Consider the following 27,733-nt stretch of genomic DNA (forward strand, 5'->3'; position numbering starts at 1 on the left):
TAGAGGTAAAGAACCCACCTACCAATGCATGAGATGTAAGAGAGGCAGGTTCGATTGCTGACGAAGATCCCCTGGAGGAGGGCATGGCAACCCATTCCAGGATTCTTGCCTGGAGAATCCCCATGGAGAGAGGAGCTTGGTGGGCTACAGTCCATGGGGGTGCATTGAGTCAGACACAACTGAAGTGACTTAGCACGCACACATGCATAATCATAATTACAGTTATTTGAGTTGTTCTAGTGAATTTCTGAACCTGGGTGCGGGGAGATGGTTATGAGAAGCCCTGAATTTGCAGTCTTACAGGCAGAAGTGTGAGTAGCCTGGGGACCCACTGCTTGCATCTGGCATTTGAAGTGTGGGTAGTCTTGTGGGACTGAACCCCTAACCTGTGGAGTTTACGCTAATTCCCGGTAGCAAGTGTCAGAGTTGAACTGAATTGTTGGACACCCATTTGGTGTCAGAGACTTGGAAAATTATTGATTGTTGTTAAAATGAAGCACCAAGTAAGACAAAGTCCCATGTTTCAGCCTGAACCCGATGAAGGGGTGTCTCAGGGATGTGCCCACCGAGGCTGGAAGTCCGGGGTCTTCATAGACACAGACCCTTCCATCATTGGTTAGAAGCTTCCACCAGAACTTTTCACACAGTACCTACTCTGAGGGTGGAGAGAGCTAACTCTTAAGGTAAGGGCTTGAAGAGAAAGAGACAGGGGTGAGGGCTGTTAGAGCTGAAAGGATGCCAAGGAGAGGTGGTACCCACACAGTGGGGAGGGATGAAGGGCACCTGTGGGGAGCATCAGCCTTGTCTGCCATAAGCTCCTCACTCTGGGGACACGTTGGCAGGGAGACAGTCCTCCAGCCCACTGGGACTTTGGGTCCTTATCCTCCCAACATGAATCGAGCAATTCCCTTGTGCCTCCCCCAAGGGCTCCAAAGACACAGGGCACGGTCTCTATCCTTCTGCCACTAGTTCCCTCACCTTGGCATGTGACCCTCTGATATTTCATTGGCAGAAAGGGAGCATCTTATGAATAGTTTTCTATTCATAATGAAATTCTGAAGTGTGAAGATAATTTTCTTTTAAAAACTAGACTACCATACATTAACTCAAAACAATGGCTCTTGCCCTTATGTCTGTGCTGACATTTTTCCTAGATTCACGAAGACTGGCACCAATGGCCTGAAACTCCCAAGGCCCTGCCCGTGACCACGTGACATGGCTGTGAGCACCACGTGAGAACAGTTGCAGCTGTGGGGGACCGGATGCTCGTCTGTGAGCACTGGCCTCCCCTTGCATGAGGCCCAGGGGCCCAGGGATCTCTGAGAACTGTCAAGAGAAGGGTGATGCCATGGTCCCAGGCTGCGTGTGGGGTGGCGGTTATGGGGAAGCCACCGGGGACGGTCATGTCCTGCTTCAGCTGAGCCAGCCATTTGCAGCCACAGGGCATGGTTCCAGTTGCTGACTGCTCTCCGTTTTCTGCTGGTGACGGATCATTAAAGCCAGGCTCTGCCCTGCTCCCTGCCACTTTGTTTGAATATTAATTGCAGCCAAAGCAAATTAAAAGAGCAAATCTGCTATTCCCGAAACCTGCCATGCATAACAGAGCCAAAGGCAAGTGATTTTATTTGTGTGCAAGATATTTCACAGGGCTGCTCTCTTCTGCAAGTGTGGAGGGAAGGATGACTGCTGGGAAGAGGTAATGGGTGATCAAATGGCCAGGAGGTGACTGCTGGGAGACTAACAGATCCCGAGACCATCGGCTTTACAAAAGATTTGCAGGCGAGGAAGAGGAAGAAAATGCCTTCATTCTGATTGGCCAGGGCCTGGGTTTGCTCTGTGGCTGCCCACCCAACCAGAGCATTGGTCATATGCATGTCCCAAAGTCCCATCCATCCTGTGACATGTCAGATCAAAGCCAGAACAATCTGTCTCCTGCTTGCAGCCCCTCAGCGGCTCCCCAAGGCAAATGACTGGTGTCAGAACGGACCCTTTGTCCTCACCACCTCCTTGAAATATGCAGAAAGAATGTGTCTGGGGAGCAGGAGCTGCCAAGGTTTGCTTGGGAAGCCTTGAATGAGAATTTATGTCACTTCTTCAAGGCAGTTCCGTACTGGGTTGATTAGCCAAGAGGAAAACACGGCATTTACCTAGGGAAACAGCAAAGCAGGCTGAAATAAAAGGTGGAGAATTATTAAACTTTTGGTATTTAACATTTCCCTCAATGTGGAAAAATGTGAACGTTGGTAACTTCCTTTTGTATCATTTTAATCTAGATGTATGTGTGGGAGTGGGCTGCAGCATACTATTTTCTTAGGGCTCTAGAGCTCTTAGATACCCTCTTCCCCACAGAAAGCTGGAGAATGGGAGAAGGTGGGGCATTCATGATTTGTGTAAGAATTTTCCTCTTTGGTTGGCACAAGTAAGGTTGAGAGTTCTTTGTTTGGAATAGCCACATTTCCCTTGTAGCTCAGTTGATAAAGAATCTGCCTGCAATGCAGAAGACATGGTTAGATTCCTGGGTCGGAAAAATCCCCTGGAGGGGAAAGGGTAACCCATTCCAGTATTCTTGCCCGGAAAATTCCATGGACAGATGGGCCTGGTGGGCTACATTCCATGGAGTTGCAAAGAGTCGGCCATGACTGAGCACAAGAGAGAAGAGAGAGAGAAAGCCCAGAATGTGGCTTACTTCACTGGGGGTATGAATGATCTTTCCTGGGGCCTAAGCATGTCCTGCCCACTGACCAGTTGAATGTGTGTCCGAATCACCTGCAGGGCTCGTTACAACACAGATCTCCAGGCTCCATCCCAGAGTGTCCAGGAGAAAAGCCCTGACTGTAGCTTTTGCCCATTGCTTTGGTGTAAACATTTCCATCGTGGCCAGTTTCAAGTTATCAGCATGATAAGATGAGATGTGCATGATCAGCCCTCCCAGGACCCCAGGGAGGGTTGATTTACTGGTGGGAAACAGGGCTATAGCTGAGGATTCTGCTAGAATGACTCAGAGATCCAGCCACCACCAGGCAGGCTTCATGAGGCTTCTCAGTAGAAGAATAAGGAGCAGAAAGTATGAGGGAAGAGGGGCCAGAAGGAAATAAATGGGTGTTCCTAGAAGAAAGAATGCTTACACCTGGCCTGCGGTTCTCTCACCTGCTCATCTGGGTCACAAAGCTTTGTTACATGTGTGTGTGTTTAAGAAGTTATATGTGTATATATAAATGTCTTTTTCCTGTTTCATAAAGTTAAATTTTAAAAGGATGTAAAAAAGAAAATAAACATCATGGATTATCTCACCATGTAGAAATAAACACTATGACATTTGGGTGTATATTCTAGTTTTGTTTTGCTTTGTTTTGTTTTTAAATAACACACTCTCACATGCATACAGATTTTATTTATACATAACATACACGTACCATTTCGTAACCCAATTTTTTCACATAGCATTTTCATGAGCATTTTCTCATGTCATCAAATGTTCTTCTACAAAATGATTTGTAATGGATGTACCATAATTTATTTTTGAACCCCTGTTCTTGGAAATTTGCTTCATATCTAACATTTTTTCCAGGACAAACATGCACTGATGAACAGCCTCATATATAAATATTGCCGTCTGTGATAATTTCTCAGAATTCAGCTTTCTAATAGGACACACGGGCTTGCTCTAACATGTGCACATTTTAAACCATTTGGTTTGTTGTGTCAGATTGTATTCCAGAGTGATCATACCTATTTACACTGCCATCAGTGGCTTTTAATAGTGCCCATTTCATCATTCTTTCATCAACACTTGGTTTTACAAGTTTTTCAAATTCTGAAATATTTGCTTTTATTTTTTCCACCATAGTGAAAGAGTCATATCATGAGAGATGGACAAGCAGTCAATGTGGATACCATTCACTAAACTTTAAAGTTCCACTAAATCCTTCGATATTGGGCTCCCAAGGAAATGATAAAATGTCAGCTGCCATAGCCAGCTAAGACTTCTACCATCTCTGTGCCTGGATGGAAGCCGGCCAAGTGTGAGGAGCTAGAGTCTCCTCAGGCTAGAATCATCTCTCTGGACAGAAGAGTGACATTTGGTGACCACAATTCCTGAAAGGAACAAGACTGGACAATAGCAGGAAGCAAGGGGAAAAGAGGACAAGCCATTAACAAGCGAATTAAGACCAGACAAGCGAGATGAATCAGAAGTGATCCAATAACCAGCCCTGGATTAAGTGCATCTGGCTCACGCGGGGATTTCACAGTCATTTGCTTCAAGCTGCTAATCTTTTCTGAGAGGTTCCCTTCAAGCCGTCTGGAAGGAATGAATAAATGGATGCTCAGCCGAACGGCTGCTCCTGCGACGTTTTATGCATGGGTGTGCACACACAGGGTGCCCTGCCTTGGCGATTTGGGATTTAAAGTGCGGCTGGCTCGCAGAACTATAGAATTTTATTTTTTTAATTTTTAAAATTTTCCTGAAGTATAGTTGATTTGCAATGTCATGTTTAATTTCTTCTGTACAGTAAAGTGACTCGGTTATACATATATATTCTTTTTCATCTTCATTTCCTTGATGATTTACGACAGGATACTGAACACAGTTCCCTCTGCTATTCAGTAGGAACTTGTGGTTTAGCCATCCCACGTATAACAGTTTGTATCTACTAATCCCAAACTCCTAATCTTTCCCTCCTCCAGAATCTTAGAGCAGAAGGGAGCTACACAATATCCAGCCCACTTGTCATTTACAGATGGGGAAACGGAGGCTCAGCTAGGTCATAGGATTTCTCTTGAATTCACACATCAAAATACTGACAGAGCTGGGACTGAAACTCAGGTCTCCAACTCTTAGCCAATCCCATTCCTACTAGCTTGTAACCATTGTTTACGCCAGTATTTTCTAAACTTACTTAATGGAGAGTAACAGAAAGAATTACTATGGGTGACAAGACTAGAAATATGAAATAAATCGTTTCATTAATTGTCTTCCCCGGGAGGTGTATCCCAAAGACAAGTGCATGAAGCTGTCAAGTAGCTCTTTGCTGGTGCGTGTCACCAGGATGAATGATAAAGCCCCATATCCTCAGCTGTAGGATGGGGTCAGTCATGATACCTGCCTCACAGGCTGTGGTGAGATAGCAGAGAGCTTGGCACAGACTTGCATTTGTTTGCTGTGTGTGCTCAGTTGCGTCTGACTTTTTGCAACCCTATGAATGATAGCCTGCCAGCCTCCTCTGTCCATGGGATTTTTCCCGGCCAGAATACTGGAGTGGGTTTCCATTTTCTCTTCCAGGTGATCTTCTCCACCCAGAGATCGAACTCATGTCTCCTACATCTCCTTCATTACAGGTGGATTCTTTCCTGCTAAGCCACCAAGGCACATAGTACTCAATAGATATCAGCTATTTTAAAATTATTTTTATTATTACTATCTAAGAGAGTGCCAGTTGCTTCTTGGTCTAAGTTGAAGTAGAGGTTGTCTTGCAAGGGATATTCTTTTCTTTAAAAAAAAAAAACTTCAAATTGAAGTATAGCTGATTTACAATGTAGTGTTAATTTCTCCTATACAGCAAAGTAATTTAGTACATATATATGTATACATATATACATTCATTTTAATATTCTTTTCCATTATGGTTTATCTCAGAATATAGTTCCCTGTGCTTTACAGTAGGACCTTGCTATTTATCCATTCTACATGTAACAGTTTGCATCTGCTAACCAGGAAATCCCAGTCCACTCCTTCCTTGCCCACCGGCCCCCTTGACAACCCCAAGTCTGTTCTTTCTGTCTGTGATTTCTATTTCTGTTTCATAGTGAGGTTCATTTGCACCATATTTTAGATTCCATATATAAGTGGTATCACATGGAATTTGTCTTTCTATTTCTGACTTCACCGAGTATGAGAATCTCTAGTTCCATCCATGTTGCTGCAAACCACATTGTTTCATTCTTTTTAATGGCTTAGTAGTATTTCATTGTATTTCACATCTTTATCCATTCATTTGTCAATGCACATTTAGGATGTCTCCATGTCTTGGCTATTGTGAGTAGTGTTGCAGGGGACAGTCTTCATTTGTGAATATCTAGAGTTGCAAAGGCACCAGGTGCCCTGGGAGAAAGAGTATAGTAAAGCCTTTTGTGGCTAAATCACCACTGCCCATTATACTGCTTCCTAAGGTGTTTGTTGGTACAAAGAGAGGAGTGGCAAGATTGACCGGAGTTAAGGTTATCAAGCATGAGGAAAGGGCAGATGCATATATACCCATCACCTGGGCCTAGAGACCGTAGGGAAGGCTGGCGCTGGAAACCCTTCCTGACCCAGCATCTCAGGCTTAGAGATTTTGCTGCAAACAGTGCTGAGTGTAGAGGAGTGTCAACAGTGACTGGCACTCCTGGAGCAGAACCCAGGATTTGGGGTCTTAGTGCCCGACGGTGCTGATGACTGTTAGTAATACTATTAGCATGGCTACTGTGACAACGTTGGCCAAGCATCCACTGGGCAGGACAGGACCAGCAACTCTCCCAGTGGCAGTCATGGAAGCAGCGGGAATATTCACTGGAGTACTGCTGGCCCGTCTCTGTGCTGGTGTTCGCAACCTGGATGGAGCCATGGGCAATTGAAACTGAAAGAAAGGTCTCTGGAAAGGTGCACTGGATTTTCTGGGCAGAAATCACAAATTTAATTCTTTTTAAACATAAAAGCCTCTTTAGTTGTACTGAAAGGTTGTCATACAAATACTAATCTATATCCCTGAAACACCTTTATAAACACATGCAGATCAATCCCAACTGAAGTCCTCAACAGTTCTCAATTAAATATGTTTTACACAATTGAAGGAGACTTTTTGGTAATTTATTGAGGTGAAACTCACATAACATAGAATTAATCATCTTAGAATGAACAATTCAGAGGCACTTAGTACATTCAAAATACTATGCAAACACCACCTCTAGCCTGTTCCAAAACATTTCCATCCAGAATAGAACCCCATACCCTTTAGGGGTTTTCCTGGTGGCTCAGCTGGTAAGGAATCCGCCTGCAATGCGGGAGACCTGGGTCTGATCCCTGGGTTGGGAAAATCCCCTGGAGAAGGGAAGGACTACCCACTCCAGGATTCTGGCCTGGAGAACTCCATGGACTGTATAGGCCATGGGGTTGCAAAGAGCTGGACACAACTGAGAGACTTTCACACCCGTTAAGCAGTTTCTCCCACTCCTCATTCTCCCCAGCACCTTGACAACCACCAATCTACTTCTCTCCCTAGGGACTTTTCTCTTCTGGGTAGTTCACATAAATGTAATCGAGAAGTTTGTTTATTCTTAGCAATGGGAGCACAGAAAGGAGGCCCGGGCAGCCAGCAACAAGGGGTCATGGACTAAACATGATGCCTGTGCCTTTTCCATTCTCTGGTTTGAAGCTCAAAACTCTACCCTTGTCAGAGTGGTTGGTGGGAAGCTCTGCAAGCTTTCTCTGCAAGAATTTTGTTTAACTGAAGACGCCTAGCTTGAGTTCACAATAATAATAGTAATAACAAAAACATGTACTGGGCACTCAATGTATTAGATTCTATAGTAAATGTTTACATGCACCATCTCATGAATGTTCACAGAAATTTTACCAGGTCGTTTTTTTTCACAGATGAGGATACTGAGTCTGAGGAGTGATTGGCAGGAGGCTGCACAGTAGGCAATGGTTAAATTTTGAAAGATGGGACTGACTCTCAAATTCTGCCTTTTCAGAGTGTTTAGGGGCTTCCCTGGTGGTGCAGTAGATAAGAGTCTGCCTGCCAATGCAGGGGACACGGGTTTGATCCCTGGTCCGGGAGGATTCCATATGCTGCAGAGCAACTAAGCCCATGTACCACAACTACCCAGGCGCCCTAGAGCCCTTGCTCTGCAACGAGAAGCCACCACAGTGAGAAGCCCACGCACCACAACCAGAGCGTAGCCTCCGCTCGCTGCCACCAGAGAAACTCACCAGCCACAGCAAAGACTCAGCACAGCCAAAAAAAAGGTGTTCAGTAATCTCAACACGTACTATTAATACATTCTTCTTGTGTTCACTGATACTCCTCAGACCGACTGCTGGGATTTTTAGCGCTACTGAATGCTAACTATTTTGACTTTTTTCATATCAATTGCAAAGCCATTAGTAACTGCTTGCTTTTTAATATACTCATCACATGTTTCCTCGCATCTTGTTCCTCCTTGCCAGAATGAAAGTCTCTCCTAGTACCTGATACAAAGTGGGAGCTTGATAAGCGTGGGAGACAAAATTGAGCAGTACCTTTGGTTCACATATTGGTCCCATTTGATGAGCGTTCTAGATTTTCCAGAAAGACGTTCCATTCCTGCTGCTGCCTCTGTTCAGGAGGCCTGAGCCCAGGGAGCCAGGGCTGTCGGGAGCGAGGCAGGAGGTTCGGGCTGGGCTGGTCCCTCGAGGTGGCCGCTCCTCAGCACCCAGCCTCTCTTCACCGAGTTAGCCCCCCTGCACGTGCCATTCTCTGTCTCACTTTTGGCTGCTCTTATTTCTACTTTTCTTTCAAGGTGAATCCTTTCCCCTGGGGTCTTTCCCGCCCTTCCTACCTCACCACAGAGACGGGCCTCTGTTCTGGAAGATCCCCTAGCCCTCACTGTGTGTCTGATGCAGGCTGAGCAGAAGGCAGGGCAGGAAGGGGCTCAGACACTCAGAACGTGAGCAGCAGGCCGTTCTGGCCTTGGGGTTCCCAGGAGGTGCCTCAGGGAGGCCCTTTAGGGATGGGGCAAGGACAGGCCAGGCGGACAGGGTCCCCAGGGTCCCCCACCCTACTTAACCAAAATACTCTGCTTTGGTCTGTATTATGTGGTTTCATTTGAAAACAGATTAACTGGTCCCCAAAAAAAAAAAAAGCAACTACTGTTTTCTATTAATATTTCCACCTCCTGCTTTTATAGATAGGAAAACCCCAAATGATGCATCTCCCAAATTTTTCTTCCTTCCTCGCATATGATAAGAGTCTCAGTAAATGGTCCCCAGACTAGAGACCTTCTTCTGGTGCTCTCCTTGCGGCTGGCTCAGAGTGGCCCTAGGACCGAGCTCTCACCAACAGAATGTGAGCTGAGTGATACAGGCAGCGTGTGCCTCCCTCACCTAAGAAAGAAACCGCTTATCCTCCTCTTCTCCTCTTTCTGCATTTCCAAGCGCTGGACCACAACCGCGCAGTGACTCAGGTTTGACCACATCTATGAGAACAGCTGCCCCAGGCAGGGGTCTCCCACCTTTCTGTGCCATGAACTCCTCTAGTAGCCTGGTGAAGCCTGTGGATTTTTTTAAATGCATAAAATAAAATACATAAGATTACCTAAGATGGGCAGGCGAATGGATAAGAAAGCTGTGGTACATATACACAATGGAATATTACTCAGGTATTAAAAAGAATGCATTTGAATCAGTTCTAATGAGCTGGATGAAACTGGAGCCTATTATACAGAACAAAGTAAGCACCAATACAGAAAGAAAAACACCAATACAGTATATTAACACATATATATGGAATTTAGAAAGATGGTAACAATGACTCTACATGCAAGACAGCAAAAGAGACACAGATGTAAACAACAGACTTTTGGACTCTGTGGGAGAAGGCGAGGGTGGGGTGATTTGAGAGAATAGCATTGAAACATGTATATTATCATACGTGAAATAGATCACCAGTCCAGGTCTGATGCATGAGACAGGGTGCTCAGGGCTAGTGCACTGGGATGTCCCTGAGGGGTGGGAGTGGGGGGAGGTGCGAGGGGAGTTCAGGATGGGGAACACATGTACAACAGGGGCTGATTCGTGTCAATGCATGGTAAAAAACACCACAATATTGTAAAGTAGTCTCCAATTAAAATAAATAAATTAAGAAAAAGATTACACAAGAAACCAATTGTATTGGAAAGTGGGTATCAAAATAACAACAAAAAACAACACACATACAAATTGGTGGTAGAGTAAAAATGTGCTTCTTTATTGATATTAAGTAATAAAATCTAATGACAAGACTGATAGCATCTGTAATTTTGAAACAGTGATGAACAGAAAGCGATGGTTTGAGGCATCTATAACATTGTAATATGATATGAATATCTATGTGATTTCTATCAGCAACTAAGTCCCTGGTCTTATTATTACAGTGATCTATTGTCACATTCATAATCGAAGGAAATGCTACATTTCATTTAGAAGTCTGAGAATACAAACATATTTTTTTTCATCCTGGTTCTCAAATCTCTTGAGTTATTTCTCTTGACTCCAGGTTATTGAGTCCATATCTATTCAATTCCTGCCTTGGAGGACAGCAGAGAAAAAGATGGACAGGACTTGAATCCCCAAATGTCCATGACCAACAGAGCAGCCTGCTGGTCAGGGCCACTCATCTCTAGATGATCATAGGAGAGAGAGAAATGTACCATATTTAAGGGCTTCCCTTGTGGTCCAGTGGTTAAGAATCTCCTTCCAATGCAGGGGAAGTGGGTTCGATCCTTGGTGAGGGAACTAAGATCCTACATGCCATGGGGCAACTAAGCCCACACACTGTCCCCCCGCCCCAGCAACTCCTGGGCCCTGCACCACAACCAGAGAGAAGCCTGTGCACTGCAACCAAGATCCCACAACTAAGACCTCACACAGCCAAGAATAAAATAAACTGAAAGAAAGAAAGAAAAGAAACACATCCTATTTAAGCCATTGTGAGAATGGGTTTTGTTACAGCAACTTACACCCTAAGCTTATACACTATTGTATCCAGGGAGAAAATGATTTGTATGGCTCCTGTTTTATACATTTATGTAAAGACTTTTGTGTTAGTTGCTCTTCCCAACTGTCTCTTCCTCTCCTGCATGTAGAGAATACCTGGATCAGGTCATGTAGGGAGCAGGTATTCTGAACACATGCTGAATTAATACAAATCTGTATAACTGAGTCCAAAACACTAGAAATGTAGAGGTCAATGAGCCATGGGACTTTGAGCAGTACTCTGCTTTAAACTGTGACTCTGTTATCCTCTGGCTGTGTCACTCTGAGTAGCTTTTTACAGTCTCTGAGCCTCAATTGTGTCATTTGTTAGAACAGGGAAAACAGTATCTTGAAGTGTTCAAAGTCCAGTGGGCTAGACCGATGGTAACTCAAATTCCATGTCACTGCCCTTTCCAACAGTCGCATATGGAGTCCCAAAGGACTCCAAAGCGCGGGGCTCCAACACTTCCTAGTCAGCCTTTGAGACGGCTAGTTTGGGCAGGACTCTCTGCTTACTGATTTGTGGGGAAAAACTGGCGGTGGGGAGGCATGAATATTCTCTAGCCTGTTTCCATTGCTCAGTGACAATAACAATCACCCTTTTCTGAGTTTCCTCTGGGCCAGGCACTGGGCACTGCCTCGGTTATTGGCTCACAAATGAAGAAGACGCCCTTTGTGGTATTCACATTTTCCCAAGAATCCAAGGCTCCACGAGGGCAAGCAACTTGTCCAGGGTCATTCTGTTGTGCAGTGTCTGATTCAGGATTTGAACTCAACATTAGTCATTTGTCACCCAGATGTATAAGTCACGTATGTGGAGGGAGACAGTGGTTCTGCAAGACCCTGGGCTGAGGAAGGCCCACAGAGAGGGAGCAGCGGGTGGAAGACACCCTGGTGGGCCAGTCTGGGGGTTCCAAGGTGGGGGTCCACCAAGCAGCTGTTTTGGACTCTTCAAGCCCCTTGTCCTGTCTCTCCAGGGCTGAGCTCTCTCCGCCTCCCTGCTTCCGTTTCCGGCCTCCTGGGAGACACCCTCATCTCCTCTGCCTTCCCCTTCTCTTCTCGGCTGCCCCTCTCCCTCTGGCCCGTGCTCAGCGCCCTGGCCTGTGTCTTGGGGCCTGTGGCCTGGGCTAGGGCGTGCAGGTGGCAGTGGGATTCCCAAGGGGCTGAGACTAGGCCACACCCGGAGAACAGGCAGCAACGGGAGGCTGGTCTGCGTCACTTGGGGGCCTGGTTGGCAGATCATAAAAGCTGGAAATGCCTAACGCAGTCACTGCACCGGGGCCTTGAGGGCAGTATCCTGCAGGGTCCCTCGGTGGCTGAAACATCCTGCCACCTCCCTTTGGAGGGGACGAGCAGGCAGGCCCAGGCTGGGGAGATGCCACTTCTTGCCCTAACCTCTCCTTCCCTTCACTGTGGAGCCTGCCCTGGCCCCCTGGGAGGGAGAGCAGCACCCCATCTTTTTGCGGGGCGCCTCTGCCTCCTGCCCCAAGGCTCTGCCTGCAGCCCCAAGGCCCGGCCCTATGAGGGCCCCGCCTCCCGGGGGCGTGTCCAAGCAGCTGTTCCCGACGATACAGGCAGGTATGGAAGAGTTGGGTGGGGAAAGCCATAAATCAAGTAATTACCCTCGATATAAGAAGCTGCCTGCCCTGGAGGACTCGAAGAGTCTAGAACGGATGTCGCTCATTGGAAGGGCTGGCACTCCCTTCCCCCGTGGCTCAGTTTCCGGCTGTAAAGTGACTGTTGGCCCAGAACCGAGGGTCCTCATCCGCGGAGGAAGGCAGCACCCTCCAAGGTTAGGGTTGGGTCGGGTGAGCACACCAGTTCCAGGCCAACGCCTGGATGCCCAGCCGGGTTCCCACCTAACAACCTCTGTGTGCTTGAAGGTCTCCAGGAAATGACACAGAGGCCCCTGGAATAGTGCCCAGAGGCCCATGGAGCCTAAACCCTGAGGCTCCGGGGCCCAGCCCCAGAGCAGCGAGGCCACCAGCCTGGTTCTCAGAAATGCTGGTGAGAACAGAGTGCCTGACCCAATCCTGGGCAAGAGGAGGAATGTGACAGAGGCCACCCATTTCTCTCTTCCTATTAGAGCCTCCGGGCGGGGCAGGAGGGAGGGCCCAGCAGGAGGTGGCTGGGTCCAGCCAGAAGGACCCAACACCTTGTGTTCACATCATAAGGTGATCTTGCTTAGCCCAGTCTTGGCTCTGGAAAGAATTTCTGCCAGCTGTAGTCAGCCCAACTGAGTCTGAAAGAGTAGAAACTGAAGTCATAGAGCAATTAAAGTGATGTGAAAGTTGCTCGGACATGTCTGACCCTTTGGGACCCCGTGGAATGTAGCCTATCAGGCTCCTCTGTCCATGGGGTTCTCTAGGCCAGAATACTGGAGTTGGTAGTCGTTCCCTTCTCTGGGGGATTTTCCCAACGCAGGGATTGAACCTAGGTCTGCCACATTGCAGGTGGTTTCTTTTACTGTCTGAGCCACCAGGCAGTTAAAGAGCTGTGCAAAATCACCAGCTTGCCGACCAACATTTCAAAAAATTCAAGAGAGCAGGTGATAATATTCCAAAGTTTTAGTGTCTGTGTGAACCTACCAAGACAAGCACAGGCTCCCAGGCCAGTCACAGTAAGACCCTTTGACCTCCTCCTATGTTATTTGGCCCAAAGATAGACCAGACTCACAGTAGGCAATTTATATGCATAGAGCACTTCAGGGTTTATAAAAGTGCTCACGAGTGTTTAAATTTCATGGCTTGTTTCAGCCCACATCACAGACCTCTGATAGTGGGGTGTCAGGAGTAATATCTCTCATTCTACTGTGGCCAGGATTACCCTCTTTTTAGGTGGGTAAACAGATTCAGAGGTCACCCAGCTGTGAGCTTCAGACCTGACCTTGCCACTCAGCTCTTTTGAGGCCAAGCTGAGATCTCTTCCACTCACTTCATCTGCTCCATTAAGCCATGATGCCAAAATACATAACACAGGTCTAAAACAATCTGTGGTCTGGGAGCCAAATCTAGTTCCCTGCTTGTTCTTGTAAATAAAGTTTTATTGGAACACCTCTGCACATACACATTACGTATTGTCTGTGGCTTCTTTCACTCCGATCCAGCAGCTGAGTGGTTGTGGCAGAGAATGTACCCGCCAGCAAAGCCTGAAGTATTTACAACTTGGCCCTTTATAAAAAAAAGTTTGCCTTGGTCTAGGATATATAAATCAAGATGGATTTCCCCAAGAAAGTCATCAGGGAAGTTACTTCTTAACCCAAGGCCTGGAGTCTGAGTCCACAGGAGGATGCAAAGCACCACAAGCACTGTATTTAATTAACAGATAATGACTCCATGCTTGTCCTCTATCCAAAGCTCTCAAGCAGCCTTAGCAGTCACTATTAAGACGTGGGTGGTAATTGTGGAGGAAACAACCACCAGGGGAAGAGGGCTGTGTTTGAGGCTAGAAGCTGGGGAGTAGGGGAGGGGGCAGGTTTGAAGGGAAACTGACCTAGGCTCTGGGTGAACACAGACTCCTCCATTCCAGCTCGGGAAGGAAGCCCTGGACTGGATGGGATGGTATAAGATGCACACAGTGGGTGCTCCGTTAGCATACGTGGTGGAAATGCTGGCCACAGGCTACTCTGTGAGCAGTAACCTGGGCCGAGGGACAGGGCTGGTGAAGATGGTACCCCCCAACCCTCCCGGGTTGAAGGCTGTGAAAAGGAATGAGTTAATATCCTTTCCAGTTGATTGCTGGGGCCCAGTTCACAGTGTGTGTGTGTGTGTGTGTGTGTGTGTGTGTGTGTTTCCATCCCCTGGGATCTAGGAGGTTCTGTGTGTGTGTGCGTGTGTGTGGTGTGTGTGTGGTGTGTGCGTGTGTGTGGTGCGTGCGTGTGTGTGTCCGTCCCCTGGGATCTAGGAGGTTCTGTGTGTGTGTGCGTGTGTGTGTGCGTGTGCGTGTGTGTGTCCGTCCCCCGGGATCCAGGAGGTTCTCTGGATCCTCTGCTTTGGGCGATGGAAGGGGATCTGCTGCGGCCCCCAATGGGATGTGGGTCATGGAGCAAAGACGAATCAGCCCAGGTAGCTGACCAACTGTGTCTCTGAAGGCGGAGGGTCTTAGACTCAGAAGGGTCGGCATCTGCTTCTCTAGTTCTTGAGGCGACCCCCCCCGCACCCCACCCTCCAGGTCAGGCATTAGTGGATGTTTTGTTTTGCAGGCATCTGGGATTTGACGTGGTATTTCCTCCTCACGAGGAGGCGTTGGGCAAGGGCAGGAGGGCAGGAGATGGCAAGGACCCAGGGACAAGGAGCGGGCCGGGCGGTGAAGGGTCCCGGACTTGGGTCCAGGACCGGTTCCCTGTACTCCTCTGCGTCTCCGCTAACTTCGGCAGACATCCCGGGCCTAGAGGGTGGGGCGTCCGGGCCACGACTCTCGGCTCAGCCCAAGCACGGCCCTGCCGGACCGCGCTACAGGAACCCTTCCCTCTCTCCCCCTCCAGCTCCGACCCGGGTCGGAGAGCGGCCAGCCGCTCGGCGATTGGACTGGAGCTTGTGTGGGGATGGTCCTTCCCAGTGGGTGGGCAGTCACAGCGCCCCCTCCCCTTCCCGCTTGGCTCCCTCCGACTAATCTGCCACAATCCGAGTCTGCAGTCACCGTTCCTTTCATCTGGGACGTCTGTCCTCCAAACGGGTTCTCCCAGCCTGCCCAGCGGACCCGGGCCGCGGAGCGGGAGACCCGGCGCCCCGCCCCGCCCCCACGCGAGCCGCGGGCTTTGTTCCCCGTGCGGCGCAGTGGCGCCCGGCGGCCACACGAGGGCGCGCCGGGGCTGGCGGCGGCCGGCCTCCTCCTGAGTCCGGCGCCTTCTCTCCTCCCTTCCCCCGCCCCTGACCGCCCGCTCCTAGCCCCGCCCCGTCCCCCGCCCATCCCGCTCTGCCCCGCCCTCTCCCCGCCCCCGACCACTGCCCAGCCCCGCCCTGCCTCGTTCCCGCCCGCCGCTCTCGCCCCGCCCCTGCCTCGCCCGCCCCGCCCTCGCCGTAACCACGCCCCCGATCGCCCCCGCCACACCCCGCCCTTGCCACGCCCCCGCCTCCGCCCACCCGGGCTTGGCACTGAGCGTCTCCGGACTTGTTCGGAGGGGTCCCAGCGGCGAGGCCGCCTAGGGGGTTCCGTGTAGTTCTGAGCCTGCCCTCCTTTGACAGGGCAGCCTCCTCCCCACGACCCCGCCTTGAGCCCAGCCTGCTGTGTCCGGCTCCCCCGGCTCCTGCCTCCGCTCCGGGGTCGGGGACAGAGTGGGGCTGCGCCGACCCAGCGTCATCGACCTCCACTGCGGCGACCCCCCCAGCGCTGCCACCCGGTGTCTCTGACTAGCGTGGGTGCTTTTCTTCTCGGGGAGACTTCTCCCAAATGTACAGCTGGGGAAGAAATACCTCCCTTGCTCCCTCATTTTGGTTTACCTTGTAAATACAGACGTCTAGTACGCGTTCAGTACACGTCTGAGTGTGAAATGTTAGGGACTGGGGCATTCATGATCATACCTACTTTTTTTTTAATTAGTAAACTTTATTTTTTACAGTTTTTTCTTTCAACAGCTTCCTTGTTAGCTCAGATGGTAAAGAATCTGCCTGCAATGAAGAAGACCCAGGTTCGATCCCTGGGTTGGGAAGATTCCTTGGAGAAGAGCTTGGCAACCCACTCCAGTATTCTTGCCTAGAGAATCCCATGGACAGAGGAGCCTGGCGGGCTATAGTCCATGGGGTTGCAAAGAGTCGGATACCATTGAGCGATTAACACTACTATTTTTTACAACAGTTTTAATTCACAGCAAAATTGAGCAGAAAGTGCAGAGGCTTCCCATATACCTCAAGGCCCCCACCCCCACTCAGCATCCCCGCTCTTGTCACCCAACAGCAGAGTGGTTTACCAGTCAATGTAGATGAACCTACACCTACAGGTCATCATAATCCAAAGTCCATGGTTAACACCAGGCATCACTTTCAGATAGTACTTTCTACAGGATTTGACAAGTGCATAGTGACATGTCTCCACTACCGCAGTACCATGCAGAAAAGATGAACTGCCCTAAAAACCCACTCAGTTCTGCCTTTTCCTTCCTCTTCCCCCTACCCTGCCCCCACCCCTGGGAACCACTCATCTTTTTAGTATCTCTAGTTTCCCCCAATCATATCTACTTCACAAGAGGTAGGAACTCTTCCTGTTTTACCTTTAAAGAAACTGAGGCTCAGAGATGTTACCAGAGCCTACTGGCTTCCTGGCAGGAAGAGCCACTAAATTCCCAGCCTGTCTGTGTGCCTGGTCCCGGATACACTCCTAAACAATGAAGCCAGTGATGGCTTGACAGCGGAGCCTGAGGAAGCCCACCACCACCGCGAGACTCACTCCAGCCAGGAAGCAGCTTTCCTTCCAGGGGACCCACCACACACACCCTCAGGGGACTCCACTGTCCTACCTGAATGCTTCTGTGACAGGAGATGGAGAATTCAGGTGCAGACGGCACAGCTTTGCAGGGTGGCTGGCAGATCTACCCCTGGCATTGGTGGGCAGGCACAGAAGTATAAATGGAGGCCCCTGGCCTATGGTCCACGCCCTCCTTTCCCCACCTCCCTGTGAGGGATATCTTTGTATGGATAACCAGCCTGCTGTAACAGCTCCACTCCCAGCAGGCTGGTGGGACCAGGCAGGAAGGGGAAACTGCAGAGGCCCTGGAAGTGGGTTCTGGGCCCTTTATTAGGACCGCAGGTACCCAGAGCATGCTCCAGGTGGGCACATCCCCTTGACCATGTTGTAAGGTTACCATATTCATCAGATTAAAATATAGAATACTTAGTAGAGTTTGAATTTCAGAAAAACAATGACAATTTTTTACTATATGTCCACAATGCGTGGACTAACCAGGTGGCTCTAGTGGCAAAGAACCTGCCTGCCAGAGGAGGAGACATAAGAGACACGAGTTCGATCCCTGGGTCTGGAAGATCCCCTGGAGAAGGAAATGGCAACCGCTCCAGCATTCTTGCCTGGAAAATCCCATGGACAGAGGAGCCTGCTGAGCTACAGTCCATAGGGTTGCAAAGAGTCGGACACGACTGAAGTGACTGAACACACAAGCACACACACACACACACGCATGGTCCCAACATACACTTAAAAATTACTGTTTACCTAAAATTCAAATTTAATTGGGTGTACTGACCAATGAACCTGACACTGACCCTACCTGATGCACTCCTGACTCGTGGAGAGAGATGCAGCTAGAGACAGGCCAGAGTGGAAACATGGGGCTCCAGGCAGGGGCCTTGGTCATCTGAGCTAAGGCTGTACTGGCTGCAGGGTCCCAGGTACTGGGGATGCTGGGGACAAGGTCATTGCTGGGGCTAGTTCTGCCTGGTAGGAAGCCAGTGTGGCTTGACAATAAAATTTACCATTAAGACCTCTGGAATGTATGTGTGTCAGACGGAGCCTGGGGAAGGGGTAGATGAGGAGGGGAGGTGGACTGGGGACAAAGAAATGAGCTCCCTGCCATGACCACCTCCCTCTCCCTCCAAGAAGGTGGGAGAAGGGCAGAGGGAGGAAAGTTCCAGGGAGAGTTAGGGAGGACTCTGACAGATCCCTGACCTGAGGCCGAGTGGCCTGCTTTCCCAGCTGAAATGTCCCTTTCACTACAGTTAGTACCCAGGGCCAGGTTGTGACGGAAATCGGGCAGCACTTGAGGGAAACTGGGCGGACAGCCCATGAGCAGGGCGGAGGGGAGTCTTCCTGCTGGCTTGGTGTCAGGGCCCATGACCTGGGCCTGGGTCCACCCTCTGTGTGGTCCCTCAGGGTGGCAAGAGGCTCAGTCATCAGAGGAGAAGACGCTGGGTGTGGTAGAGAGGCCGAGGCAAATAAATGTTCCAGAACGATTTCTGACAATCTTTGTGAAGGGCTGACCACACCGTTTGGGAAGCTGAGTTCAGGCCCCTAGTGGCTTGGAAAGGGGCTTCCTGGAAGAGAGAAGCTGTTATCCTCAGGGCGGTGTCCTGGACAAGGCTTGAGCAGGCAGGAGTTCTCTTAGCCCCCTCCCCAGCTGGCCACCACCACATTCTCAATCTCTTCCTCTGCCTCACCTGATGAGTGGAGGTAACTTCATGGGTTTATTGGGAGCCTCAAATGAAATCACATGTAAAAGCAGCTTGCAAGCGGAGAAGTGCTTTGCACGTCCAAGTTGGCATTTTTACTGATTCGGGGTGTATAGAGCCCTTCCTTGGGATCAGGCCTTGTGTCAGTCTGAGAAGAAACTGGAAGGTTCTCAAGGAGCCTAGGTCTGGTGGGGAAGGCATGGGACCAGGTAAAATAAATGTGGACAGGGTACCCCAAGGGGATCTGAGGAAGGGGTGGTCCTTGTTCCTGGGAGGTCAGGAATGGCTTATGAAGCAGGTGGTGCTGGACTGAGTCCTCACTGTGAGGCTACGTTGCCAGATGGAGCAGGGGGAGAGAAGGGCCTCATAGCCCAGTGGGCAGAAGCAGAAGCAGAGAGGTTGAGAGAGCCTGGGCAGGAGCTGCCAGAGGAGAGCAGAGTCCCTAGATCCCCCAGGCCGAAGGGGTGGAAGCAGGAAAAGTGACCTCACCAGTGTGCAGTTCAGAAAGATGCCTCAGGTGTCCACAAAGTCAAGATCTAGATATGCGTGATGGGTAGGAGGCAGGGTGACTGCAGCCATAAAATTAAAAGACACTTGCTGCTTGGAAGAAAAGTTATGACCAACCTAAACAGCATATTAACAAGCAGAGACATTATTTTGCTGACAAAGGTCCATCTAGTCAAGGCTATGGTTTTTCCAGTAGTCATGTATGGATGTGAGAGTTGGACTATAAAGAAAGCTGAGCACTGAAGAATTGATGCTTTTGAACTGTGGTGTTGGAGAAGACTCTTGAGAGTCACTTGGACTGCAAGGAGATCCAACCAGCCCATCCTAAAGGAAATCAGTCCCGAATATTCATTGGAAGAACTGATGCTAAAGCTGAAACTCCAATACTTTGGCCACCTGATGGGAAGAACTGACTCATTGGAAAAGACCCTGATGCTGGGAAAGATTGAGGGCAGGAGGAGAAGGGGATGACCAAAGGTGAGATGGTTGGATGGTATCACCGACTCAATGGTCATGAGTTGGAGTAAACTCTAGGAGTTGGCGATGGACAGGGAGGCCTGGTGTGCTGCAGTCCATGGGGTGGCAAAGAGTCGGATACGACTGAGCAACTGAACCGAACTGAACTGAGGAGGCAGGGAGACTAGAGGGCGGTTGTTCAATGGTCCAGGTGAACAAACAGAGAGCCTCAGAGAAGGCAACAGCAGTGTGCGGGCATGGAGCGGAGGGAAGCGCCTGCAATGCTGGAGTTGGAATTGCCTTCGGACATCCCTCATGTCTGTGCCCTCCAGAGCCCCTTCCTGTATGTCGGAGCTCACCTCTGACAGTCTACCCACAGAAGTCTTCCCTTCTCTGGGTACGAGCCCCACTGACTTTGGGGTCTACTGAAGAGCTTTTCAGAGAAGGTGATGGCACCCTACTCCAGTACTCTTGCCTGGAAAATCTCATGGGTGGAGGAGTCTGGTGGGCTGCAGTCCATGGGGTCGCGAAGAGTCAGACACGACTGAGCAACTTCACTTTCACGCATTGGAGAAGGAAATGGCAACCCACTCCAGTGTTCTTGCCTGGAGAATCCCAGGGACGGGGGAGCCTGGTGGGCTGCTGTCTATGGGGTCGCACAGAGTCGGACATGACTGAATCGACTTAGCAGCAGCAGCAGCAGAAGAGGTTTTGCTGGCTTATTTTCAATTGTTTTCAAATCTCACTTGTTTTTTTTTTGTGCCACCAAAATATTTTCAAGACCAGACCTTGCCTTCGTTATCATCATCCACTTCTTGTCCTGCCGCCTCTCTCCCCCATCCTCTCTTCTCCTCCTTCGGTCTGCTGTTGCTGTATTTATCACAGTCTTATCTATCCATTCTGCCATTGTGCTCTTTCCAGTTCCCGTCAACTATGAAGAATGTTGTCTGTGAATGTCCATGCATTTGGTGAACACGTGGATGCCTTGTGCTGGGCACTCAGCTGGGAGTGGAAATGCTGGGTCACAAGGTTTGCACGCCTTTGATTTTAGTTGTTATGACCAGTTTTCTAAAGTGCTTGGGCCAGCTTACATTCCCATCAGCAGTATTTGAGTGCAGTTGCTCCATACCCTCATCAACACGTGGGGTTGTCAGTTTAAAAATCTTTAGCTATTCTGGTATTTGTATAGTGGTATTTCAGTGGGGCTTTAATTTGTGTTACTCTGGTGGCTCAAGAGGTTGAGCACCTTTTTCCCATATTTTGGGCCATTGTGATACTGTCTCTTGTGAGAAAACCTGTTTATTTTTTCTGAGTTGTCTATCCTTTTTATATTCTGGATATAAGCCCTCTGTCTCTTATAAGTGTAACCAATAGCTTCTACTCTGTGGCATCTCTTCACTCTCTTAATAATGTCTTTGAATAACAGGAGTTACTTATTTTAATATAGTCCAGTTAATTTATCTTATGTTAGTGCATTTAGTGGAATGTTTAAAAAAAGTCTTTCTCTGTTTCAAGGTCATAATGGTATTCTCCTATATCTATCTTGTCGAAACTTTGTTTTGTCTTTTACATGTAGAATTGAATTTTTTTAGGTAGAGCCAACTTTTCTATTTCTTATGAACATCCAATCCACCGAACTCCATATATTAAAAAGACTATGCTTCACTCACGCCTCCGCAGTGTCTTTGTTATCAATCAAGTATACATATATGGCTGTTTCTGAAATCTCCTTTGTTTCATTGGTCTTGTTGTTTAGTCAGTAAGTCATGTCCAGCTCTTTGCGACCTCACAGAGTGCAGCACACCAGGCGTCCCTGTCCTTCACTGTTTCCTGGAGTTTGTTCAAACTCATGTCCACTGAGTCAGTGATGCCATCCAATCATCTCTTCCTCTGTCACCCTGTTGGTCTAGTAGTCAATTTTTGCACCAATTATACATTGATAATTACTGAAGCTTTGGAAATCTTGATAGTTAGAAGAGTGAGTCTTAAATTTATACACACTGTACTTATCACATTTTAATGCAATCCCACACTTACTGGACCGACTCAATGGACCTGAATCTGAGCAAACCCCAGGAGATAGTGAAGGTCTATGGGGTTGCACAGAGTTGGACACGACTGAAGCAACTTAGCAGCAGCAGCAGCAGGAGAGCCTGGCATGCTGCAGTCCAAGGGGTCAAAAGAGTTGGACATGACTCAGCAACTGAACAACAACAACAACATTTTTACTGATATGGAAGAGAATAGTCAAAATTTATAGACCAAGATGCAAATGTGCAAAAATCTTAACTTTAAAAATTTTCTGTAACTGACTATATTTTGCTTTAAAGATCTCCATTTCTACTGTAAGTCTATTGTGTTTTCTAATTACTTATTTTTTGTTGTCCTATTTTCTCCCCTAGTAACTTTTTAGTTATGCAGTGTTTTATGACTTTTATTGATTTCCTTAGAGATAAAAATATGCATCTCCAAGTTTAATATAAATGGACATTTTTCACTATCCCCAAGCAATGTAACGATCTTAGAACAACTTAATTCCAATTATTTTCCTCTTGTTTTTTCCAAAGTGATGTACATTTTATTTCATATTTAGGTTTACTTACAAATCTTTCTGGTCCTCCTGTTTTTTCCTGCATTTCTACAATTCCATCTGGGATCATTTTCTTCTCCCTGAGAAGTTCCCCTTGATTCCCCATAGTGTGGTTCTACAGATGAAAAAATTTCTCTCATTTAGTGTCTGAAAATGAATTTATCTCAGCTTCCATTTTGGAGGGTATATTATTGAGTATAGACTTCAAGGTTGGTTGTTATGTTGAAGATACTAGTCTGTTGACTTCTGGTTACTTTGTTTCCATTAAGAAGTCAACTGTCTATTTTATTGCTACTTCTTTAAAGGTATGTCTTTCTCCCCACCCTGAATGTTTTTAAGATTTATCTTTGTGTTTGATTTTCAGCATTTTTACTCTGCTGTGTCTAGATGTATGTGTATGTATACTTACCCCAAGCTCTTTGAATCTGTAGCTTAACTTCTTTAATCAATTTTGTTTAATTCTCAATAATTATCTCTTAAAAGTTACTTCTGACCTATTCTCTTTCTCCTCACCTGCTGAGATGTTACTTAGATATATGTTGGATTTTTTGTATATATGTCATTTGTCTTTTCCATATTTTCTATCCTTTTGATTCTGAACTCCAACTGGATATTTACTTCTCTCTATCTTCCAGTTCACTAACTTTCTTTTCAACCAAGCATAATATGCCATTAAACCTTTCCATCACACACATTCTAATTTCGTATATTATAGTTTTAGTTACAGGTTTAACAATTGAGTCTTTTTTCTAATTTTTGCCAAAATTATCTATCTTGTTATTTAAATCTATGGGCATATTGATATGCTTACTTTATAGTTTTTTTCTAGTTATTCCCAAATCTGGATATTTTGTGAGTTTATTTTTATTGTCTGTTCTCCCACCCCCCAACTCTTCAGATTTTGCCTTCTTGCAAGTCTTGTTTAAACATTTTATATGAAATAGCAGAAGTCAGTTTGAGATTCTGAACAATGTTTTCTTTCAAAGAGAATTCGCTCTTACTTCTTTTAGAGGTTAGGCCAGAAGAGTAATTCATCCTAATCCCTTCAGGGATTCAGTATTACTTTAGTCATTGTGAATGCTGGTCTATTTTTCATTTATTCAACCCCTGAGGTGTAGCTTTTAGAGATTTCAACCAAAATCTAGAGTTTTTACCAAGACCCTTCCTCTTAAGTGGCTTCTAAACTCCCTCACATGGACGTCACCAGATGATCAACGCTGAAATCAGATTGGTTATGTTCTTTGCAGCCAAAGATGGAGACACTCTATATAGTCAGGGAAAACAAGATTGGGCCTGACTATGGCTCAGATCATGAGCTCCTTACTGCAAAATTCAGGCTTAAATTGAAGAAAGTAGGGAAAACCACTAGGCCACTCAGGTATGACCTAAATCAAATCCTTCATGATTATACAGTAGGGGTGATGAATAGATTCAAGGGATTAGATAGGCAGACAGAGTGCCTGGAGAACTATGGATGGAGGTTCGTAACATTGTACAGGAGGCAGTGACCAAAACCATTCCAAAGATAATGAAATGCCAGAAGGCAAAGTAGTTGTCTGCGGTGGCTTTGCAAATAGCTGAGGAAAGAAAAGGAAAGCTATATCCAACTGAATCAGAGTCCCAGAGAAAAGGAAGGAGTGATAAGAAGGTCTTCTTAAATGAACAATGCAAAGAAATAGAGAAAAACAACAGAATGGGAAGGACTAGAGATCTTTTCAAGAAAATTGGAGCTATCACAGGAGCATTTCATGCAAGGGGGCATGATAAAAGACAGAAGCAGTAAGGACCTAACAGAAGCAGAAGAGATTAAGAAGAGGTGGCAATGATATACAGAAGAACTATACAGGAAAGGTCTTAATGACTCAGATAACCACAACCACAGGAAGATCTCCTGGAGAAGGGAATGGCTACCCACTCCAATATTCTTGCCTGGAGAAGTGAAAGAGGAGAGTGAAAAAGCTGGATAAAACTCAACATTCACCTAAAGCTGGACATCCTGGAGTGTGAAGTTGAGTGAGCCTTAGGAAGCATTACTACAAACAAAGGTAGTAGAAGTGATGGAATTCCAGATGATCTACTTAAAATCCTAAAAGATGATGCTGTTAATATGTCAACAAATTTGGAAAAGTCAGCAGTGGCCATAGGACTGGGAAAAGTCAGTTTTCATTCCAATCTCAAAGAAGGGCAATGCAGAAGAATGTTCCAAGTACCATGCTATTGTGTTCATTTCACATGCTAGCCAGATTATGCTCAAAATACTTCAAGCTAAGCTTTAGCAGTACATGAACTGAGAACTTCAAGATGTACCAGATGGGTTTTGAAGAGGCAGAGGAACCAGAGATCAAATTGCCAGCATTCATTGGATCATGGAGAAAGCAAGGGAGTTCCAGAAAAACATCTACTACTGCATTGACTATGCTAAAGCCTTTAACTATGTGGATCACAACAAACTGGGGTAAATTCTTCAAGAGATGGGAATACAAGACAACCATCCTTGTCTCTTGAGAAAGCAGGATATGGGTCAAGAAGCAACAGAACCAGACATGGAACAACTGACTGGTTCAAAATTCAAAAAGGAGTTCGACAAGAAAGTCTATTGTCACCCTGCTTATTTAACTTCTATGCAGAGTACGTCATGAGAAACACTGGGCTGGATGAGTCACAAGCTGGAATCGAGATTTCTGGGAGAAATATCAACGACCTCAGATATGCAGATGATAGACCTAATGGCAGAAAGTGAAGAGGAAGTAAAGAGCCTCTTGATGAGGGTGGGTTTTGCTGGGGGCTCACATGTTAAAGGAGAAGGAAATGGCAACCCACTCCAGTACTCTTGCCTGGAAAGTCCCATGGACGGAGGAGCCTGGTAGGCTGCAGTCCATGGGGTCACTAGGAGTCGGACGCGACTGAGCGACTTCAATTTCACTTTTCACTTTCATACATTGGAGAAGGAAATGGCAACCCACTCCAGTGTTCTTGCCTGGAGAATCCCAGGGACGGGGGAGCCTGGTGGGCTGCCGTCTCTGGGGTCGCACAGAGTCAGAACGACTGAAGCGACTTAGCAGCAGCACATATTAAAGAATCTGTCTGCAATGCAAGATATGATCCTTGAGTCAGGAAGATCCTCTGGAAAAGGGAATGGCTACCCACTCCAGTATTCTTACCTGGAGAATTCCATGAGAGTGAAAGAGGAGGGTGAAAAAGCTGGCTTAAAGCTCAACATTCAAAAAAGTAAGATTATGGCATCCAGTCCCATCACTTCATGGCAAATAGATGGGGGGAAAGTGCAAGCAGTGACAGATATTATTTTCTCCAAAATCACTCTGGACAGTTATTGCCACCACGAAATTAAAAGATGCTTGCTCCTTGGAAGAAAAGCTATGACAAACCTAGACAGCATATTCAAAAGCAGAGACATCACTTTGCCAATGAGGGTCCATATAGTCAAAGCTATGGTTTTCCCAGTAGTCACGTATGGAGGTGAGAGGTGAACCATAAAGAAGGCTGAAGAATTGATGCTTTGAACTGGTGCTGGAGAAGACTCTGGAGAGTCCCTTGGACTGCAAGGAGATCAGACCAGTCAATAAAGGAAATAAACCCTGATTATTCACTGCAGGGGGCTGATGCTGAAGCTTCAACACTTTGGTCACTTGGTGCAAAGAGCCGACTCATTGGAAAAGACCATGATGCTGGGAAAGATGGAAGGCAAAAGAAAAAGTGGCAGAGGATGAGGTGGTTAGGTAGCATCACTGACTCAATGGACACGAATTTGAGCAAACTCTGGGAATTAATGAAGGACAGCAGAGCCTGGTTTGCTGTAGTTCATGGGGTTGGACACAACTTAGCTACTGGAAAACAATAGCAACAATCCTCCCCAAATTCTTTCTGCCTCTGTTGCTTTCTGATACCTTCCAGCAATTTTACTTTTTAAAAAATGTTTTTCCAGATCATCTAAGTGATCTCAGTGGACATGTTGGTCCAAGATATCATAGCTGACCTTTAGTGAAAGTGGAATCTTTAGCTCCATTGTATATGAATGATCCCAAATAGATGAAAAGCTGGGGACATACAAAGGCAAAACTTCCACGACCTTCTTTATTTTCCTGATTTGTTTATTTTTGTCTGTGCTGGGTCTTCATTCCTGCACTTGGGCTTTCTCTAGTTACGGTGGACCCAGGCTACTGCTCCTTGTGGTGGGTGGGCTTCTCATTGCGGTGAATTCTCTTATTGGGGAACACAGACTCTAGGCACTTGGGCTCAGTAGTTGTGGCTTAAGGGCTTGGTTGCTCCATGACTTATGGGATCTTATGGGATGATCATATGGGATCCCATGACATATGGGACGAGGGATGAAACCCATGTCCCCTACATTGGCAGAGAGATTAACCACTGAACCACCAGGGAAATCCCCCATGAAGTTCTATGTAAGGAAAGATCCCAGCTGAATTTATGCTGGAAAGTAAGTCATGAATTTTCTTTTCTGAGCTGTTGAAATGTACATATTATCTCAGCAAGCTGACTGGTTGTTTCTGTTTCTCCTCACTTGGGGGTGACTGGATTATACTGCTCTTCCTTATCTCTGTCCCTGGCCCCTGCCACCACACCCACTCTTTTTGCTTGATCCTTCTCTTCTGGACTAACCCCCAGGTAGTCTGGAAGGGCATGAGATTGCCCTGGAGGTGCGGTATCTTCACCTTCCAGTTGCTATGAGAACTGGTCTGAGAGCATCACAGAGGTCCTCAGAAAACCATGGCTGGGGGTTGATTTTTAAAAAGTTCATAATACAGATTTTCCAATCAATAATGTGATAAAAATACTAAAGGAAATTAGTTCTGAATATTCATTAGAAGGACTGATGCTGAAGCTGAAGCTCTGATACTTTGGCCACCTGATGCGAAGAACTGACAGACGATGGAAAAGATTGAAGGCAGGAGGAGAAGGTGAGGACAGAGGATGAGATGGTTGAATGGCATCACTGACTCAATGGACATGAATTTGAGCTAGTTCTGGGAGATGGTGAAGGACAGGGAAGACTGGTGTGCTGTAGTTCATGGGTTCGCAAAGAATTGGACACAGCTGAGCAACTGAACTGAATTGAATGTAACAAAGATCCGTGTATCATATACAGAATAACGTGTGTGGTTTGTGAGTATACTTTTCCTCGCTAAGAACTCTGTTTATGCACTCGAGAAAAGATGCATGCCCACCTTCCTGCCCCCTGATTGTCCCGCTACATTTTTAGGAGCACTGTCTCACCCTGAGGGCTTCTGGAAAGTTGGTCTCCCTTCATAAATCAACATACAGCACTGACTCTGGTCA

Source organism: Bos indicus x Bos taurus, chromosome 24, assembly GCF_003369695.1.
Source record: "Bos indicus x Bos taurus breed Angus x Brahman F1 hybrid chromosome 24, Bos_hybrid_MaternalHap_v2.0, whole genome shotgun sequence".
In the NCBI taxonomy this organism is placed as follows: Eukaryota; Metazoa; Chordata; class Mammalia; order Artiodactyla; family Bovidae; genus Bos; species Bos indicus x Bos taurus.